This window comes from Hyperolius riggenbachi, chromosome 3 (genome assembly GCF_040937935.1).
Source record: "Hyperolius riggenbachi isolate aHypRig1 chromosome 3, aHypRig1.pri, whole genome shotgun sequence".
Taxonomy (NCBI): Eukaryota; Metazoa; Chordata; class Amphibia; order Anura; family Hyperoliidae; genus Hyperolius; species Hyperolius riggenbachi.
In genome coordinates this window covers 408033278-408054674 of record NC_090648.1, presented here as the reverse complement: position 1 = coordinate 408054674, position 21397 = coordinate 408033278, and positions in this window count along the sequence as shown.

The following is a 21397-nucleotide window of genomic DNA, read 5'->3' as shown; positions in this document are numbered from 1 at the left end:
TGAAGGATAGGGGCCAGGAGGATGCCGCAGGACCTCGTTGCCTACCATCAGCTGGAAGAAGTCCCAGGTAAGTGTATCCTTTTAACTTAGGGCACTCCTCGGAGTCCCTTTAACTCACACCACAGATTCTCAATTATATTCAGGTCTGGGGACTGAGATGACCATTCCAGAATGTTGTACTTGTTCCTCTGCATGAATGCCTTAGTGTATTTTGAGCAGTGGTTGTCTTGTTGTCTTGTTGAAAGATCCAGCCCTGGCACAGCTTCAGCTTTGTCACTGATACATGGACAACGGTCTCCAGAATCTGCTGATACTGAGTGGAATTCATGCATTCCTTAACTTTGACAAGATTCCCAGTCCCTGCACTGGCCACACAGCCCCACAGCATGATGGAACCACCACCATATTTTACTGTAGGTAACAGGTGTTTTTCTTGGAATGCTGTGCTCTTTTTTCCTCCATGCATAATGCCCCCAAATAACTCAATTTTAGTTTCATCAGTCCACAGCACCTTATTCCAAATTGAAGCTGGCTTGTCCAAATGTGCTTTAGCATACCTCAAGTAGAGATGTCGCGAACCTCCAATTTTCGGTTCGCGAACCGGGTTCGCGAACTTCCGCGGAAGGTTCGGTTCGCGGAAAAGTTCGCGAACCGCAATAGACTTCAATGGGGAGGCGAACTTTGAAAAATAGAAAAAATTATGCTGGCCACAAAAGTGATGGAAAAGATGTTTCAAGGGGTCTAACACCTGGAGGGGGGCATGGCGGAGTGGGATACATGCCAAAAGTCCCGGGGAAAAATCTGGATGTGACGCAAAGCAGCGTTTTAAGGGCAGAAATCACATTGAATGCTAAATTGCAGGCCTAACATGCTTTCAAACATCTTGCATGTGTATACATCAATCAGGGAGTGTAATTAGAGTACTGCTTCACACTGACACACCAAACTCACTGTGTAACACACCGCAAACAGCTGTTTGTGTAGTGACGGCCATGCTGGACTACTGCGCAACATGGCGAGATTGCTCTTCCTCACTCAGTGATGTCAGGTAATGTGTGACTTCCTTCTCAACTTACCATGGCATTGTTAAAAAGCTTACGTTTTGTTTTTAAATTACATTTTCTACTTGCTGTGTACTTGTTCAGTACCGCTACAATGAGAATCCTGTGGAGGCGGGCAAGTCTGCCATTGTGACCCCGGGTAATGGCCGGGGAATGAGGGGTTTGAATCCAGTGTGGAGCCTGATCAACGGCTACCACTACACATCCAAGGAGGGCAGTTGGCAGGCATGCACGCCCGCCCGCCCCGAGGTAGTGACCAAAAATAACAATACAGGAGGAGGACTTTCGAGGCCCTGCTGTGTATTTGGAATGAATGTACTTTAAATCCTTTAACAAGAACCAGTTATGGCGGGCAAAGATGACACCACATTCCTTTCACGAGAATCATATGAAGGCGGGCAAGTCTGCCATTTGTGACCCCGAGTAATGGCCGGGGAATGAGGGATGGAATCCGGTGTGGAGCCTGAGAAACGGCTACCACTACACATCCAAGGAGGGCAGCAGGCAGGCATGCACTCCCGCCCCGAGGTAGTGACCAAAAATAACAATACAGGAGGCGGTCTTTCGAGGCCCTGCTGTGTATTTGGAATGAATTAACTTTAAATTCTTTAATGGTAATCCGTTATGGAGGGCAAGTCTGCCATTGTCACCGCGGGGAATGAAGGTTGGATTCCGGCCCGAAGTGGGAGCCTGCTGAGACCCATGCTGTAGCTGCCCTGACCGTGCTTTGCAGACCAGGCATCTGTGGTCAGATGGACCCTTGAGCCAGCGGAAGACAAACCAAGTCGAAAGCATTTGCCAAGAATGTTTTACGGAGGGCAAGTTTTTTTTGCCCTTTTTTTAAATTTTTTGAAAATGATAGATGGTTGTATTTTTAAATTGTTTGAAAGTTTAGATGGTTGTATTTTTAAATTGTTTTAAAGTTTATATGGTTGTATTTTTAAATTGTTTGAAAGTTTAGATGGTTGTATTTTTAAATTGTTTAAAAGTGTATCCATTCTTCCTCCCCCCAGCCACGAACAATACCATGGGAACGTGGAGCAGCAGAAGCCCCCTGTGACGGCTGCCGCAGTTGTTCTCCGCGGCTTGTCTTTTGAGGGGTGCTGCATTTCCTCAGGTGTTCTTACCAATACCATAGCTGTTTGTGCCTTCTCTCCAGGTGCCTTCGTAAAGCACTTGTCCCTACGTGACAGTTGGCCTTTCCACGGCTCAATTTTTGCTGGCAGAGACAACAGATGGCTTTGCTCCGATCTGAGACACACACGTTAAAAAAATTCCAAACCGCTGAGCCCCCCTGGGCTGATGGCGCTACGGTGGCATCAGCAGCTGAGGTTGAAGGGCATGTTGGCTGTCTGGCCATAGCGGGCGATACATGGCGTCGGACACTGCCCCCAGCTGTTTCTGAGGACGAGCTCCTTCTTGTATTGCATTCCGGAGTTGGAGCCTGATCAACGTCTACCACCACACATCCAGGCAAGGAGGAAGGCAGGCAGGCATGCACGCCCGCCCCGAGGTAGTGACCAAAAATAACAATACAGGACTCAGGAGGACCTTTTGCGGCCCTAATTGAAATGAATTAACTTTAAATCATTTAACGGGAATCCATTATGGAGGGCAAGTCTGCCATTGTCACCGCGGGGAATGAAGGTTGGATTCCGGCCCGAAGTGGGAGCCTGCTGAGACCCATGCTGTTGCTGCCCTGACCGTGCTTTGCAGACCAGGCATCTGTGGTCAGGTGGACCCTTGAGCCAGCGGAAGACAAACCAAGCCGAAAGCATTTGCCAAGAATGTTTTACGGAGGGCAAGTTTTTTTGCCCTTTTTTTAAATTTTTTGAAAATGATAGATGGTTGTATTTTTAAACTGTTTGAAAGTGTATCCATTCAAGTGCAAGTTATGCACTGACTGCCAGGTATAATGTGCAGTCCCAGATGCAGTGAAAGGTATGCAGTGACTGCAAACAGCCGTTTGTGTAGTGACGGCCGTGCTGGACTGGTGCGCACCATGACGAGAGTGCAGGTGATGGTGGCTTTTCAGCCCATATGCTCGCCCGGCTGATGTAGCTGAATAACAGAACAGTGCAGTGGCGTAGCTAAGGAGCTTAGGGCCCCGGTAAAAGTTTTACATGGGGCCCCCCAAGCACTCTCTACATAACAATTGATACAGCGCACCAAAACCTGTTAAGGACAACCACAGTGTCAGAGGTGCAAGAAAGGGATGGGGGACAGTTTGCTAATGATAACTACTATTCAAAATATCTACAAAAGTGTTTATTACCAGCATAGGACCAATAGAGAGCTAATATTGTGCTTAAGGGAGGGCCCCCCGGGGCCCCTCTGGCCCAAGGGCCCCGATGCGGTCGCTACCTCTGCACCCCCTATTGCTACGCCACTGGAACAATGACTGTCCAGCTGATCAAATTTGGTCTGACCACAATGAAGCAACGACCTTATTATCTTTTGTGTGCCACCCCCACCCGAGACACTCAAATAGCCGGTGGTCATTGCTTCATTGTGATGCGCAAGCCCCTTCACCACGGCAAGGTAATGATCACGAAGGGGGATGGGCACATGTACACGCACCAGAAAAATTAGTGTAGCGGCCGCTGCTAGCAGCGGCCTTAAAAATTCAGGAATCCGCCTAGAGTCCTGAACCCTGTTGGTAGTGGCGGAGAAGGCAGTCAAGCGGCCTGCAGGCAGAGATGCTGTGTGTGAGGACTGACTTAGTCTTCGGTCGTGCAGTAGCCCTCCGTGATCCATTCCTCATTCATTTTGATAAAGGTCAGGTACTGAACACTGTCGTGACTTAGGCGACTTCTCTTCTCAGTAACTATGCCTCCAGCTGCACTGAAGGTCCTTTCTGACAGGACGCTTGCGGCAGGGCAAGAGAGAAGTTGTATGGCAAATTGGGACAGCTCTGGCCACAGGTCAAGCCTGCGCAACCAGTAGTCCAAGGGTTCATCGTCGTTTTTCGCAGAGTCTACATCCACATTCAAGGCCAGGTAGTCGGCTACCTGCCGGTCCAGGCGTTGGTGGAGGGTGGATCCGGAAGGACTATGGTGAGGAGTTGGACTAAAGAACGTCCGCATGTCCGACATAACCCTGAGATCGCTGGAGCGTCCTGTTCTTGCCTGCGTAGACTTGGGAGGAGGAGGGTTACTGCCAGTGGTACCTTGATTGTGTTGTGCAGCCACATCACCCTTAAATGCATTGTAAAGCATCATTGACAGCTTGTTCGGCAAGTGCTGAATCCTTTCCGACTTTTGTTGAGTTGCTAAGAGGTCCGCCACTTTGTGCCTGTACCGAGGGTCTAGTAGCGTGGCCACCCAGTACAGGTCATTCGTCTTGAGTTTTTTGATACGGGGGTCCCTCAACAGGCTGGACAACATGAAAGAGGACATCTGCACAAAGCTGGATGCAGACGTACTCTCCATCTCCTCTTGCTCTTCCTCAGTGACGGGACGCAACTCTTCTTCCTCCCCCCAGCCACGAACAATACCACTGGAACGTGGAGCAGCAGAAGCCCCCTGTGATGGCTGCCGCGGTTGTTCTCCTTCCGCCGCCTCTTCCTCCTCCACAGAAACACCTTCCTCATCATCACCATCATCAGAGTCTGACTCCTCTCCTTCCCCACACGACTCCTCTTCTTCCTCCTCCTCCCCCCTCTGTGCTGCTGCCGGTGTTGTGGAAACATCGGGTTCATGTGTAAATGGCTCTCACGACTCCTGCTGCCCTAACTCTTCTTGTTCACTCTCCTCCACAGCTGTATCTACCACTCTACGCACGGCACGCTTCAGGAAGTAAGCATAGGGGATCAAGTCGCTGATGGTGCCCTCATCGCGACTCACCAGTTTGGTCACCTCCTCAAAGGGCTCCATGACCCTGCATGCATTTCGCATCAGTGTCCAGTTGTTGGGCCACAACATCCCCATCCTCCCAGATTGTGTCCTTGTACTGTAATGATACAGGTACTGGGTGACGGCTTTCTCCTGGTCTAGCAGGCGAGAGAACATCAGCAGGGTGGAATTCCTATCGCCCAATCAGGCGTCTCACCGGCAAGTTGATTCTATGCTGAATCTCCGCAAAGCATGCCATGGCCTTGTAAGAGCACCTGAAATGCCCACACAATTTCCTTCCCTGCTTCAGGACGTCCTCTAAGCCTGGGTACTTGGACACAAATCTTTGCACGACCAGATTAAGCACATGTGCCATGCAGGGTATGTGTGTCAGCTTTCCCAAATTCAACGCAGCAATGAGATTGCTGCCATTGTCACACACCACGTTGCCGATCTCAAGCTTGTGCGGGGTCAGCCATTGCTCCACCTGTTTGTTAAGAGCAGCCAGGAGAGCTGCACCAGTGTGACTCTCCGCTTTCAGGCAAGACATGTCTAACACTGCATGACACCGTCGCACCTGGCATGCAGCATAGGCCCTGGGGTGCTGGGGCTGTGTAGCTGGAGAGGAGATGGCGGCACCAGCCAAGGAGGAGGAGGAGGAGGAGGAGGAGGATGACGACAGCGAAGCGGTGATAGCAGGTGGAGAGGAGGTGGCTGGAGGCCTGCCTGCAAGCCGTGGAGGTGTGACAAGCCGGTCCTCTGCGCAGCCACGTACTCCCTGCTTGCTGCCATCGGTCACCAGGTTGACCCAATGGGCTGTGTATGTAATGTAGTGGCCCAGCCCGTGCTTGGCAGACCAGGCATCCGTGGTCAGGTGGACCCTTGACCCAACACTGTGTGCCAGAGATGACACCACTTGCCTCTCAACTGCACGATACAGTTCGGGTATGGCCTTTTGTGAAAAATAATTGCGGCCTGGTATCTTCCACTGCGGTGTACCAATGGCCTCAAACTTACGGAAATCCTCCGACTCCACCAGCTTGTATGGTAATAGCTGGCGAGCTAATAGTTCCGCCACGCCAGCTGTCAGACGCTGGGCAAGAGGGTGACTGGCAGACATTTGCTTCTTCCACTCAAATACTTTCTTCACGGACAGCTGAGTACTGCTGTGGGCAGAGGAGAAGGAACCGCTGAAGGGAAGAGGCTGTGTGGAGGAGGGTGGCTGTGAAGGTGCAAGGGAGAAAGTGGATGAAGACGATGCACCTGAAGGAGGAAGAGGAGAAGGAGGGTGGCTTGTCTTTTGAGGGGTGCTGCTTTTCCTCCGGTGTTCTTGCCATAGCTGTTTGTGCCTTCTCTCCAGGTGCCTTCGTAAGGCACTTGTCCCAACGTGAGAGTTGGCCTTTCCACGGCTCAATTTTTGCTGGCAGAGACAACAGATGGCTTTGCTCCGATCTGAGACACACACGTTAAAAAATGTCCAAACCGCTGAGCCCCCCTGGGCTGATGGCGCTACGGTGGCATCAGCAGCTGACGTTGAAGGGCATGTTGGCTGTCTGGCCATAGCTGGCGATACATGGCGCCGGACACTGCCCCCAGCTGTTTCTGAGGACGAGCTCCCTCTGCTTCTATCATGGAGTCGTCTCCTCCTAGTCCTCCCTGAATCCTCCTCTGAACTGTCCCCCTGGTCATCTCCTCTATCGGGAACATATGTGGTATCCGTATAATCGTCATCATAATCCTCCTGGGCCAGCTGCACTTTCCTCAGAAACTTCCTCAACTGCACCAACTTCAGGTGGTCCATCATCCACATCCACACACGTTACGTCCATACTATCGCCACCTAACTCAGACGTAGGAGGTGGTGTACCTGCGCCTTCTTCTTGTTGTTGCAGTAGTGGCTGTGAATCTGTGATTTCACCACCACCACCACCAAATAACTCCTGCGAAGTGTCAAATGCAGCGGATGCGGTGCTTGTTGTAGCGCTGGTGGCTGCGGGAGATGAGGTGTTCTGTGTTAAATACTCAATCACCTCCTCACGATTTTGGGGAGTGATGGCACGTGCCTTCTTCTGAGCACTGTATTTTGGGGCAGGTCCGCACTAAATCACAACAACACCACCTTGCACAGACCTGCCGGTGCCTGGTGGCCTTCCTCTGGGTCTGCCTCTACCTCTTCCTCTACCTGGTTTGTCCATTTTGTCCATCTCGGGGGGATGCTAGGTATATGCAGTGAGCTGGGTTTACTTAACACAACAGGTAGTTATGTGCACTGATGAGGTGGGTTAAGTAAACGCAACAGGTAATAGGTATATGCAGTGAGCTGGGTTCACTCAACACAACAGGTAGTAGGTATATGCAGTGAGCTGGGTTCACTCAACACAACAGGTAGTAGGTATATGCAGTGAGCTGGGTTCACTCAACACAACAGGTAGTAGGTATATGCAGTGTGCTGGGTTCACTCAACACAACAGGTAGTAGGTATATGCAGTGAGCTGGGTTCACTCAACACTACAGGTAGTTATGTGCAGTGATGAGGTGGGTTAAGTAAACACAACAGGTAGTAGTAGGATGCAGTGAGCTGGATTCACTCAACACAAAGCTAGGTATATGCAGTGATGAGGTGGGTTAAGTAAACACAACAGGTAGTAGGTATATGCAGTGAGCTGGGTTCACTCAACACAACAGGTAGTTATGTGCAGTGATGATGTAAGTTAAATAAACACAACAGGTAGTAGTAGGATGCAGTGAGCTGGATTCACTCAACACTACAGGTAGTAGGTATATGCAGTGAGCTGGGTTCACTCAACACTACAGGTAGTAGGTATATGCAGTGAGCTGGGTTTACTCAACACAACAGGTAGTTATGTGCAGTGATGAGGTGGGTTAAGTAAACACAACAGTTAGTAGGTATATGCAGTGAGCTGGGTTCACTCAACACAACAGGTAATAGGTGTATGCAGTGAGCTGGGTTTACTCAACACTACAGGTAGTAGGTATATGCAGTGAGCTGGGTTCACTCAACACAACAGGTAGTAGGTATATGCAGTGAGCTGGGTTCACTGAACACAACAGGTAGTAGGTATATGCAGTGAGCTGGGTTCACTCAACACTACAGGTAGTAGGTATATGCAGTGAGCTGGGTTCACTCAACACAACAGGTAGTAGGTATATGCAGTGAGCTGGGTTCACTCAACACAACAGGTAGTAGGTATATGCAGTGAGCTGGGTTCACTCAACACTACAGGTAGTTATGTGCAGTGATGAGGTGGGTTAAGTAAACACAACAGGTAGTAGGTATATGCAGTGAGCTGGGTTCACTCAACACAACAGGTAGTAGGTATATGCAGTGAGCTGGGTTCACTCAACACTACAGGTAGTAGGTATATGCAGTGAGCTGGGTTCACTCAACACAACAGGTAGTAGGTATATGCAGTGAGCTGGGTTCACTCAACACAACAGGTAGTAGGTGTATGCAGTGAGCTGGGTTCACTCAACACTACAGGTAGTAGGTATATGCAGTGAGCTGGGTTCACTCAACACAACAGGTAGTTGTGATGATCCGCTCAGCTGGCTGCACAGGCAGACAGCTGTTTGTCCATTCCTCTAGTCTGTGGGCTGCAGGTCTCTGGAACAGAGACCTGTCTTTCCATTGCAAGTTTCTGGTCTGTTCTCTTGCTGGGGAATTTGCATACATTCGTTATGCAAATCCCCTACCTGCCTTCTTTGATGACTGGCACTATAAGAGCTTAATGTTTCACAGAATGCTTTGCTGGACATTTCCCTTCCATAGTCTGTTCCTGATGGACACTGCTGGAGTGTCAGCCATTGCTATCTAGTATAGTTAATTCCTGGGGGTTGCTTTATGCTCCCCTTCTAGCCCAGTCAGGTTGTATTATCCGTATTGCCTGTTCTGTCTTGTCTTGCCTGTTGCCATTGTCCTGCCCCTATGGTGGTCAACAGGAAATGGTTCTGATCTCTGTTCTTGGAGTATAGCTGGTGCAGCGGTTGCTGCCAGCTATCTCTTCTGTTCTGTTTCCTGGGATCGCGCAAGCTACTTTTCGCTAGCGCTGGGGATCCTTCTGTTCTGTCTCCTGGGATCGCGCTAGCTACTTTTTGCTAGCGCTGGGGATCCTTCTGTTCTGCTACTCTGTACCTGGATCACGCTAGCCACTTTTCGCTAGTGCTGTGGATCCTATCTCTCGTTTGTCCCTGTTTTCGTGTGTCTGTCTTGTCCGCTACGCTTGCTGCAGGCTCGGTGAGGTAACCGTTAAGCAAGCGCTCGCGTCCTCTGTTTCATGTTTGTCTGTTAATGGTTAGTTAGGCGTGCTTGTCTCTATTGTGCTTATCACGTGGAGATCGCGCATAACCGCGTGCACTGTTGCGAATGAGTGCGGTGTTCGCGGTTAGCTAGCGTTATTTTCCGTATCTCCTTATTGTATTTGCTGTGCCTTTGCTACCCTCGTATTCTATTCTGATCTGCCTTGTGTCACGTCTGGCGATCGCACCTCTCGTGATCGCGTTCCTATTTCGTATCTGCTGTTGTGTGTGCGCGGTCGCGGGGTGCTCAATCTCATTCGCAATCGCCTCTCTTGCGATTGCGTTCTGCGCTTCGTACAATTCCTGTCTGGCATTTGTGGAGGTACAGAGGATTGGTTCCTCTGCACTCCCCAGCGCCATCTGCCGACAAGAATTTCCCTCTACAGGTGCGTAGCACCTTTTGCTGGGTGCCTGCAAATATACGCTTGTGGAGGATTTCCGCCGTGTCAGCGCACGCGTTGTGCGCTGATCACGGAGAAAGTTCCACAACCGTTACAGAATGTCCAGCCCAACCCAAAACCCCAGTGTAGACGGAATTTCCGATTTGTACGATTTTGTCGAATATGGCTCTTGTACCTTTAAGAGATTTAAAAAACTTGAACCTGAATCAGCAGACGAATTTTTGTCCGAGTGTACGAAACTGTTAGCGAACCCTGAATTCCAATGCACCCCAGTGTCTACCTGGGCCCCCCAAATGGTCTACATTCTGTTGGGGAGCGAAATGTCAATGTGGGGTTATGATGTGTTAAATCATACCACCCTGAGTCAAAGACCCCTGGAATTCTTGGCCTTTTTAATTCACAATTGGCTGAGATTACCTCAATTACCATACCCCCTTAATGAGTTGTTGTCAGCAGCTCAATCAGCTGTTCCATCTACTCTTTCATCCACAAAGCAGCCATCCAAAGCCTCTAAGTCTGAGGCTGCATTTCCACTTGTGCGGTGCGAATCGCCGCGGTAAAAATTCGCATGCGGATGCGAAATTCGCATGCGGGTCCATGCGAATTTTCATGCGTATTCGCACGCGAATTCGCATGGATGACGATGTATGCGAATTTAACCATGGCAGTGCTGGTGTGCTTTTCCATTGTTTCTGTGCGAATTCGCATGAAAATTCGCATGAAAATTCGCATACCCAAACCTCATGCGAATTTCCCATTAAATACATTGTATGCGATTCGCATAGCGGTATGCGGTATGCGAATTCTGATGGCTCTGCCATGCGAATTTTTTCTGCACAGAAAAACGCAAAGGAATCCTGACAAGTGGAAACAGTCCCATTCACTTGTATTGCTATGCGAATTTGCATGCGAAAAACGCATGCGAATTCGCGATAGTGGAAATGAGCCCTAAACGTAAAAGATCTAGGAAGGCTTCCCAGCAGAAAGATCCGTTGCCCCTAGCAACCACAAATAAAGAGGTTATTTCTGTCAAGTCTGAAATGGGCAAAACCATGCAGTATGATAATGATGTTTATAATGCATCTGCTGATCAGTTTCCAGGTTTTTTGCCCCAATCCAAAGCTTATGTGGATCCTGCTATAGGTAGGATCGCACACTACATTAAAGCAGTTAAAAAATCTGTTCTTGTTCCTGAACTCCACCCCTATGGAGATTATTTGGATACTGGCCTGTTTGAACCCCCATTTGCTTCCTGGGATATTGGGGCCTTGCTGGAAGAATTCGATTTTGATTGGAAAGCCTTTTGCGATTTTTACATCGCAAAAAGCGAAGATGTCTTGAATGCTTGTCTCGATTCTATGTACCTTCTGATTGATTCCGATGAATGTGACAAGGATGATGTGGATCTGGTGATCTATGTATGGCAAACGATTTTGGATGAGTTGCACACACACCAACCAATTGATTCCGATAAAGAGACATCGTTGTCGGATGATTGTTCCTGCCTTTCTGGGGTAAAGCATGAGAGTCTTGACTTTGTGCAATCTGAAATGAATGAGTGTGCCGCTGTGGTTGTTTCCTGTGCGAATCCCGAAGGATTCTCTCCTGACAGTGTGCAGTTTGAATCTGTGCGATCTGATGCCTGTTTCTCGGATGTTCCTGCAGATTGTGATCGGCATGAGTCTGCCGGTTTCCTCAAGGATGTGTGGGATCCTTTGTCAGTTAGAAACAGATCTTTGGGATCTTCTGTCTGTGACCCTGCTATGGGGAAAATTTCTCGACTATGCAGTGTCAAAAGTAAAATTTTTATGCCTAATAAAGTTTATCCTGTTGATGTCGCCATTTCTTTTGCAAATGAATCTATGTCTTATTCTGTTCGCACCTGTGCAGGCCTGTTGCCTGATGACAGTTGCTCCAGTGTTTCTGTCCTAGATGCCTTGCAGTCTGCTCCGCAGATCGCGGAGGTTTGCGATATGGAAGCGTCAGTTTCGCAACCTAAAGCGATCTTGGATCCGCAAATTTTGCGTTCTGACTCCTCGGATTCGACATTGTTAGCCGAATCTAAGAGTGAGACAGCGCTTCGGTTTTGTGAATCTGATGCTGAAGCTTCTTTGCCTTGTCCAGAGAAGCTTTCTCTGAACCTGCCCTGTACCATGAATGAAGGCATGATGTCCACTTGCATTGACATTTGCGAGTCTGATTCTGAAGAAAGTATTGACTCTCCACCCAGTACTCTGGATGAGTCAATATTGCCTTGTACAATATCTCCTGCCCTGCCCCTAGAGGCTCGTCTAGGTATTGCTGCTATTTTTACCTGTCTTTCTGCAGTTTTGGAATTGCAAGCTAGTTTGACTACTACGCAGAGTTCTGGGTGCAGCGAGATTAAAGTTAGGGAGTCAGTGTGTGGTCCAGTGAATATTCCTGTACGTTCCACTCATGATGATGAAATTCAGTCTCAGTTTATGGTGGAACCCTCCCTGGGACATCTGCCCTGTTCTCAAAATAAAGTTCCAGTTTTGCCCTGTAACATGGATAGTACAGAATCCTTCTTAGACAACTTGAAAAATGATGTTCCTGAGGTCTTGTTTGATGATCTAAAGGTCTCCGAGTTCCTCCCAAAGGGTGCAGAACTTGTAGGAGATGTCTCCTGCCCCCCAGGTCCTTCTGAGGTGTTGCCCACTTCAGTAGGCATTGCTGCCTTGCTGACTACTTTTGCAGCTCTTGTGGAGCTTCATTCATGTGTAGTCAATGATGATATTACAGTTACAGAAAATTCAGAATTTGAGTCTGAGTCTTCTTTTGAAAGACCAGTACCTGTGAACTTTACTCGTGATGATTTTCTGCCCGGTTCTGGTTTTGGCCTTGTCGTGTCGGACTCTGAGGTTGGCAGTTCCCCGACATGTCCTGAGGTTTCTCCTGTACTAGTGCACCCCGATGTGCTCTGTGACCCAGAAAGCCCAAGTGTGCCTCGGTTACCAGCGTACTCAGATGCTTCCTCAGTGGAGACATGTTCTGATATAGCCTGCCTGCTTGCATGCCCAGAAGTGGTCCCTGAAAGTCCTGATCTTGATGGGTGTCCTGCTAATTTTGAGTCTGGAATGATCATAGGTTCCATAGGGGTTCTTGGTGGTTCTCCATGTGAGCCTGGTGAGCGTTCTGGCTTCTTGGGATCTCTGCGGAGCTTCAAGACGTTCTGGGAGATTCCGGGAAAGGTTTTGCTTGGTGCCCTGAATACGATCAGCAATGGCTTTGGTGTTGTAAAGGACACTTCAAACAGGTATTGCGGCAGGTTTGGTATTCTTGGAGGCTCCTTGGAAGGTGGTGGGTATTGTCTGGAGGGTGTCGATGGCTTCTTCTCTGGTGTCCACAGTCCTGATGGGTGTTACGCTGAGACTTGCAGTGCTGATGGGCATGTTTCGGTGGCTTCTGCTTCCGATGAGGTCGGTTTCGGATGGACTGACTCTGGAATTGGGCCTTGTCGGGCTGTCCTGACCTTCATGAGTCATGTTTCCCAGAATGCTTTGCTGGACATTTCCCTTCCATGGTCTGTTCCTGATGGACACTGCTGGAGTGTCAGCCATTGCTATCTAGTATAGTTAATTCCTGGGGGTTGCTTTATGCTCCCCTTCTAGCCCAGTCAGGTTGTATTATCCGTATTGCCTGTTCTGTCTTGTCTTGCCTGTTGCCATTGTCCTGCCCCTATGGTGGTCAACAGGAAATGGTTCTGATCTCTGTTCTTGGAGTATAGCTGGTGCAGCGGTTGCTGCCAGCTATCTCTTCTGTTCTGTTTCCTGGGATCGCGCTAGCTACTTTTCGCTAGCGCTGGGGATCCTTCTGTTCTGTCTCCTGGGATCGCGCTAGCTACTTTTTGCTAGCGCTGGGGATCCTTCTGTTCTGCTACTCTGTACCTGGATCACGCTAGCCACTTTTCGCTAGTGCTGTGGATCCTATCTCTCGTTTGTCCCTGTTTTCGTGTGTCTGTCTTGTTCGCTACGCTTGCTGCAGGCTCGGTGAGGTAACCGTTAAGCAAGCGCTCGCGTCCTCTGTTTCATGTTTGTCTGTTAATGGTTAGTTAGGCGTGCTTGTCTCTATTGTGCTTATCACGTGGAGATCGCGCATAACCGCGTGCACTGTTGCGAATGAGTGCGGTGTTCGCGGTTAGCTAGCGTTATTTTCCGTATCTCCTTATTGTATTTGCTGTGCCTTTGCTACCCTCGTATTCTATTCTGATCTGCCTTGTGTCACGTCTGGCGATCGCACCTCTCGCGATCGCGTTCCTATTTCGTATCTGCTGTTGTGTGTGCGCGGTCGCGGGGTGGCGACTGGATTGGCGCACACACATACAACCTATCCCTTTGCTCAATCTCATTCGCAATCGCCTCGATTGCGTTCTGCGCTTCGTACAATTCCTGTCTGGCATTTGTGGAGGTACAGAGGATTGGTTCCTCTGCACTCCCCAGCGCCATCTGCCGACAGGAATTTCCCTCTACAGGTGCGTAGCACCTTTTGCTGGGTGCCTGCAAATATACGCTTGTGGAGGATTTCCGCCGTGTCAGCGCACGCGTTGTGCGCTGATCACGGAGAAAGTTCCACAACCGTTACAGTAGTTATGTGCAGTGATGATGTGGGTTAAATAAACACAACAGGTAGTAGTAGGATGCAGTGAGCTGGATTCACTCAACACAACAGGTAGTAGGTATATGCAGTGAGCTGGGTTCACTCAACACAACAGGTAGTAGGTATATGCAGTGAGCTGGGTTCACTCAACACAACAGGTAGTTATGTGCAGTGATGAGGTGGGTTCACTCAACACAACAGTTAGTAGGTATATGCAGTGAGCTGGGTTCACTCAACACAACAGGTAGTAGGTGTATGCAGTGAGCTGGGTTTACTCAACACTACAGGTAGTAGGTATATGCAGTGAGCTGGGTTCACTCAACACAACAGGTAGTAGGTATATGCAGTGAGCTGGGTTCACTCAACACAACAGGTAGTAGGTATATGCAGTGAGCTGGGTTCACTCAACACTACAGGTAGTTATGTGCAGTGATGATGTGGGTTAAATAAACACAACAGGTAGTAGTAGGATGCAGTGAGCTGGATTCACTAAACACAAAGCTAGGTATATGCAGTGATGAGGTGGGTTAAGTAAACACAACAGGTAGTAGGTATATGCAGTGAGCTGGGTTCACTCAACACAACAGGTAGTAGGTGTATGCAGTGAGCTGGGTTTACTCAACACAACAGGTAGTTATGTGCAGTGATGAGGTGGGTTAAGTAAACACAACAGGTAGTAGGTATATGCAGTGAGCTGGGTTAACTCAACACAACAGGTAGTAGGTATATGCAGTGAGCTGGGTTCACTCAACACTACAGGTAGTAGGTATATGCAGTGAGCTGGGTTCACTCAACACAACAGGTAGTAGGTATATGCAGTGAGCTGGGTTCACTCAACACAACACTACAGGTAGTTATGTGCAGTGATGAGGTGGGTTAAGTAAACACAACAGGTAGTAGTAGGATGCAGTGAGCTGGGTTCACTCAACACAAAGCTAGGTATATGCAGTGATGAGGTGGGTTAAGTAAACACAACAGGTAGTAGGTATATGCAGTGAGCTGGGTTCACTCAACACAGACAAGAGCTAGGGTGCTATAAAAGCAATAACAATCAGCCAGGAGCAAACTAAGCAGCCAAGAACCTAACTAATCTGTCCCTAGAAGAACAAGTCTGCAGCAGCTGTCCCTTTCCTCTCTCTAGCAGGCACACGAGTGAGTGTAATGGCCGCTGGACCCTGCCTTATATAAGGGGAGGTGGGGCTCCAGGGCTTACTGTAGCCTGAATGGCTACAATGTGCCTGCTGACTGTGATGCAGAGGGTCAAAGTTGACCCTCATAGTGCATTATGGGGCGAATCGAACTTCCGGAAAAGTTCGGCTGGCGCAGGCGAACGCGAACCCCCAATGTTCGCCTGGAACCGTTCGCCGGCGAACCGTTCGCTACATCTCTAACCTCAAGCGGCTCTGTTTGTGCTGTGGGCGGAGAAAATGCTTCCTCTGCATCACTGTTATGATCATGTCTGCAGCGTTTACTGCTGGCTGCAGTGGTATTGCAACCCAAGCAGTTCTGATGTCATTACATGCATTTTCTTGCATAGTTTGGTTTGCACTTAAACTAGTTGCTGATTCCATCTGCAGTCGCTCTGAAGTTAATGACAGTTTAATATGCTTTTGTGTAAACAAACATTGTCTGCTGCAATGGAGGGGCAATCCCTTTCCTGCAGGTTGCATATCATTGTCTGCCTTTTCCTGCTGTCAGCCTGTGATTAATTATCATTCACTTGTGTGTGAATCTGCAGGTCTGCTCCCATTGGATGACCTCAGTATAAAGAACTGCTTCCTGCAATGCTTGATGGGCTACCATAGTCTCAAATTCTGTCTGTTACTCTGCTCGTGCCCCACCTCGTTCCTAGTCCGTGTGGACTGCGCTGACTCCTGCGAAGGGGTCAGCGAGTCCTCCTAGTTCTGCTCTTGTTCTAGAAGTTGTTACTCTGCTTGTCTTGTGTCATATATTGGTTCATCGCCAATATATACGCATACTTGCGCATTTTGTTATTTTCTTTGTATTCGTGTTACGTTGATACATCAGTGTCGCTGATATATATACGTACACGAACTGTTTATTTCCTGTGTTCAGTTAGTCAGCCTTCCAGCACGTTTTGGTAGTTTGCGCGTATCGTGAGCACCCGTGCTGAGCTAGTATCCTGTTCCTGGTCCTGTTTGTGGATTGCGTTCATCTCTGCGAAGAGATAGCGAATCCTTCTGAGTCCTGTTCCCTGTATTACTCCAGTCTTAGTCAGAGTTCCTGCTTATGTCATATATCGGTTCATTGCCGATATATACATATGTTAGTCAGACGTTACAAATAGTTTCATTGATAGCTGTAATTGTAATACGCTAGGAAATCATACTTATTGTATATTTATCTGTGTTACGTTCATCTATCTTGATCCTGTTATTTCCTGACTATCCTGTCCTGTCTTTGTGAGGCACGCCATTGCTGCAAACGCATTGGCTACCTCATTCCAGTCTGTTTTATTGTGGACGCTTGCTGTCACTAAGTAGTGGCTAGTTAAGCAAGCGTTCATTCTGTCTACCTGTCCTGATCTCCTCAGTCCTGGTTTATGCGCTCAGCGCTACTTTGCGCTGAGACGTTATTATGAAAGTGTTGTTTGTGGCTGTTCGGATCTGCACCGGCTCTGTGCACCACAATCTCCTATTGGAGTCAGTCCTCTCCTCCACTAAACTGGGGATATCCTGATTCCTTGTGCTGGTGTGTGTACCTCCTTCACGTCAGCTTATGTGTTGCATGCTGACTGTGGAGATTACACCTCCAAGCTTAACAATCACTCTCACATACAGCATCTCCTTGTGTAAAGTGCACAGTGACTCCATTTGCAGCAAGAGGATGTTGTAGGTCTTTGGTGCTGGTCTGTGGGTTGACTCTGACCTCTCTCACCATTCGTCGCTTCTGTTTATGTGAGATTTTTCTTGATCTGCCACTTCGAGCCTTAACTTGAACTGAGCCCATGGTCTTCTATTTCCTCAATATTTTCCAAACTGTGGAAACAGATAGCTGAAATCTCTGAGACAGCTTTCTGCATTCTGCCCCTAAACCATGATGGTGAATAATCTTTGTCTTCAGGTCATGTGAGAGTTGTTTTGAAACCCCCATGTTGCTACTCTTCAAAGAAAATTAAAAGAGAAGGGAAACTTGCAATGGACTCCCCTAAAATACTCTTTCTCATAATTGGATTCACCTGTGTATGTAGGTCAGAAGTCACTGAGCTTACCAAGCTAATTTGAGTTCCAATAATTCGTTCTAAAGGTTTTGGAATCAATAAAGTAACAAATTCATGCACCTGTCTAATTTTATTTAAACAATTATTGTGCACTTTCTGAAAACCCAATAAACTTATTTTCACTTCTCAAATATCACTGTGTGTGTCGCCTATATGATATATTTAACTGACATTTTTTATCATAACAACCAACGATTTTTACAGGAAAATCATGGCGATTAACAAGGTTGCCCAAACTTTTGCATCCCACTGTATATGGAAAAACAAAAACCAGTACACAGCAGTTCTTTCAAGGTAAGGGATGTAAGCCTAGATTGTTCTCTACAGACTTTTCTCAGGAGGCTGCATATAGATATCCATTTTCATAGAAGTGGACAGAAAACCGATCGGAAATCAGATCGGACATGTTGGAAATATTCAATCTGACAGTAAATCTGCCAGAAAATCTCATCACATGTACCAGGCATTAACAAATACCACTGCTACGCCGATGACACAGCTATACCTGTCCTTCAAACCTGGTGGAACAGACCCTACTCCAAAAATAAACTCTTGCTTAGCTGAGCTACAGGCATGGATGAATGATAACTGGTTGAAACTGAATGCTGACAAAACTGAGGTCCTTTTTGTCCAAAGCCAGCGCTCGCCATCAAAACAGCTCTATCCTAAAGCAACACCAATCAGGATTGGGAATTCAGACATAAACAGCTCCAACCACTGGCGTCCGAGCCATTAGGCAGCTATACATTTTCGCCTAAGGCGACAGGAAGAGGCAAGGGCGCTTCTGCACTGAGTAGTGAGAGAAGAAATGCCTCTCAGCTGACTCAGGTGTCAGTTTACACAGCAGCAGCGGGGCTGACTGGACTTCAGCTCAATGATTCAAAGAACCACAGTAATGAATGAGTCAGTGAGAGAAGGCACTCATCCTAGTCAGGGATCCGAGGAGTACAGCATCATCAGCTCCTGAGTCCAACTCCTGAGAATTCAGTCCCTCTCTCTCTGCTACTGCTAACTGCGTGGATGTAGAGACTGTGTAGCAGCCAGGCATTGACTTCCCCCCAGGCCGCCTTTCATTCAATGATTTAGGGTTGGTCCTGTGTCTGCTGTATTCAGGTTTGTTGATGTAAGGCAATGTAAAATACTAGGCTAGCTGATAAAAGTGCAATTAGAGGGCAGACTAGCTGGTAAATATACACAGCATGATGTAGAACTCGTCTGGAGGGTCAGTGGGAAAAAATCTGTCTGGTCTCTCTCCATTGTTATAATGACTGCATGTGCAGATAAGGTCTTAAACAGGTTGAAAAGTTTTGACAGTCCCTAGACTCCAGGAGGGCTGCTTGCTGACTTGTGTAAGAGATTGGCAGGGACAGCAGTCCTATTACCAGCAACTAGTCTCTGTGTAATGTGGGACTGCAATACAGATAAACTGCTCCATCTCAGGCTATTCTCAGTCTCACTCCACTCCTCCTATCTCTGTATGTGTATAGTGTGTGTGTGTGTGTGTGTGTGTGTGTGTGTGTGTGTGTGTGTGTGTGTGTGTGTGTGTGTGTGTGTGTGTGTGTGTGTGTGTGTATGTTGTGTGCAGTGTGTGTACTGTGTGTGTGTGTGTGTGTGTGTGTGTGTGTGCGTGTGTGTGTACTGTGCTGTACGTGTCTAAAGTGTGTGTGTGTGTGTGTACTGTGTATAGTGTGTATGTTGTGTGCAGTGTGTGTACTGTGTGTGTGTGTGTATGTTGTGTGTGTGTGTGTGTGTGTGTGTGTGTGTGTGTGTGTGTGTGTGTGTGTGTGTGTGTGTATAGTGTGTGTACTGTGCTGTGCATGTCTAGTGTGTGTGTGTGTGTGTGTGTGTACTGTGTATAGTGTGTATGTTGTGTGCAGTGTGTGTACTGTGTGTGTGTGTGTGTGTGTGTACACTGTGTGTGTGTGTGTATAGTGTGTGTGTGTGTACTGTGTGTGGTGTGTGTGAGTGCATGCCGCAATAAGTATATTTTATGGTGAAACGCTCTGCTGCATAACAACTATTTTCTGGTGAACCCATGCCGCAATAAGTACATTTTCTGGTGAAACGCTGCTGCATTATGATTTTCGGGGGTCTTGGGGGTGGGGTTCACCACAGGAGTGGTGTTCACCATGAGGGGTGCGGGGTATGGGACTGGGGGCAATCACGGGGGGGGGGTGCAACAGGATTTCTCGCCTGGAGTGACAAAATGGCTAGAGACGCCCCTGGCTCCAACCTTGTGCGCAGCCTAATCGATGGGGAATTGAGTTTCAGAAACCAAATTTCATCTGTACTTAAATCTTCCTACTTTCATCTGAAAAACATCGCAAAGATTAAACATCTGATTCCCCCCGAGGATCTTCCAACCAGTGATGCTCATCCGAGCTTGGATATCCGAGATACTCGGATATCCTAGCTCTTTTTTTACTATTTGAGCTCGAATACCGAGCTCGAATAGTATTAGCTATCCGGGCTGTGCTATCCGAGCGCATTCGGATAGCAATCAGCTATCCGGAGTTATCGGAGCTATCCGAGCTCGAATACGGAGCTCGGATAGCGTCATCAGCGGGTGACGTCACCTCGAGTCCTCACAAGAGAATCAGAGGGCTCCCAGCTCTCTGACTGCAGCCAATCACAGAGGGGGAGCCTAGCCAAGCCCCCCTCTATAAATAGCGGGCGCCATGTTGCCTCACTCGTCCTGCTTGTGACTTACTGACTGACTGTACTGAGAGACTGCTCCAGTGCTTTTTGTCTGTGCAAGTAGTGCATTTATTGTTCAATACACGAAGCGATTTTACACTCCAACACTTGATATTCACCTGTATTGCTTTGTATTGTATATAGATTGTATTTTAGGCAGTTTAGTTTGTGTGATTAGGGACTAGGGAGGGAGACTGTCACTGGTGCTGCTGCAGCTGCAGCAGCTAGGCCCTGTGCCTAGGCAAGGCAGCCTGCCCTGCTCTGTGCTCTAGTCTCTAGTTACCTGAGCTCTCACCTGTCCTACTCTACTCCTGTACTACTTCTGTGTTTGATAGATTATTGTACTATTTTTAGTTAGCAAGGCCCAGCTTTACTGCTATACCTGTCCTGTATCTGCTCTCTGTAATCTAGTCACACCTGTTCTATTGTTTAGCTAGATTCTTCTATTGTTTAGTTAGTACTGTAGTGTACTCTAGTCTGTGTATAGGGACCGTCCGTCACCGCGTTACCTAGGGTCTTTGTGTGCGCAGTGCACGTCTGCGCTGTCCGCACCCTCTCATTAGTGCTACACCCGTCCTATTGTTTATAATACTTGTATTGTGTATTCGCTGAATTGTACTGTACTCTGGTCTGTGTATAGGGACACCGTCAGTCAGCGTCACTGCGCACTCTCTCGTTAGCGCTACACCGATCTCTGCTGTAGAGTACACCTGTCCATCACCTCACACACCCACCACCACCAGTCCCACCCCATTAAAGTACCCCACTTGTCCCACCCGCCTTTACATACATAACTTTTTTTTTTCATTTGTATAATATTAAAAATATACGATGTCTGGCACTGGCAGCAGCGGTTTGGGCAGGGGCAGCAAGGGCAGCAAGGGCATCGGCAAGAGAGGAGGTCGTGGCAGCCGCGCCATCACCACCATGTGCAATTCTGCGTCTGCACCAGTGGCTATTCCGCCATTAGCCACTGGCCGTGGACACCTTGGGCGCCCAACAGCTGGGAGTCACACTGCAGAGACGCAGCAGCGTGTGGCGCAGATGTTCCTCCCACCGCCAGGTCGTAGCCGTCCTATTGAGGAGAAGGACGCAGACTCTGTGGTGGAACTGATGGTGGATGAGCAGGCCACCATTAGCTCTGGAACCGAGTCCTCCACCCTCGCCACCACTCCTGTTCGCAAAAGCAGCAGCAGCCGCCCAGCACTGCCTGGGGAGGAGGAGGAGTGC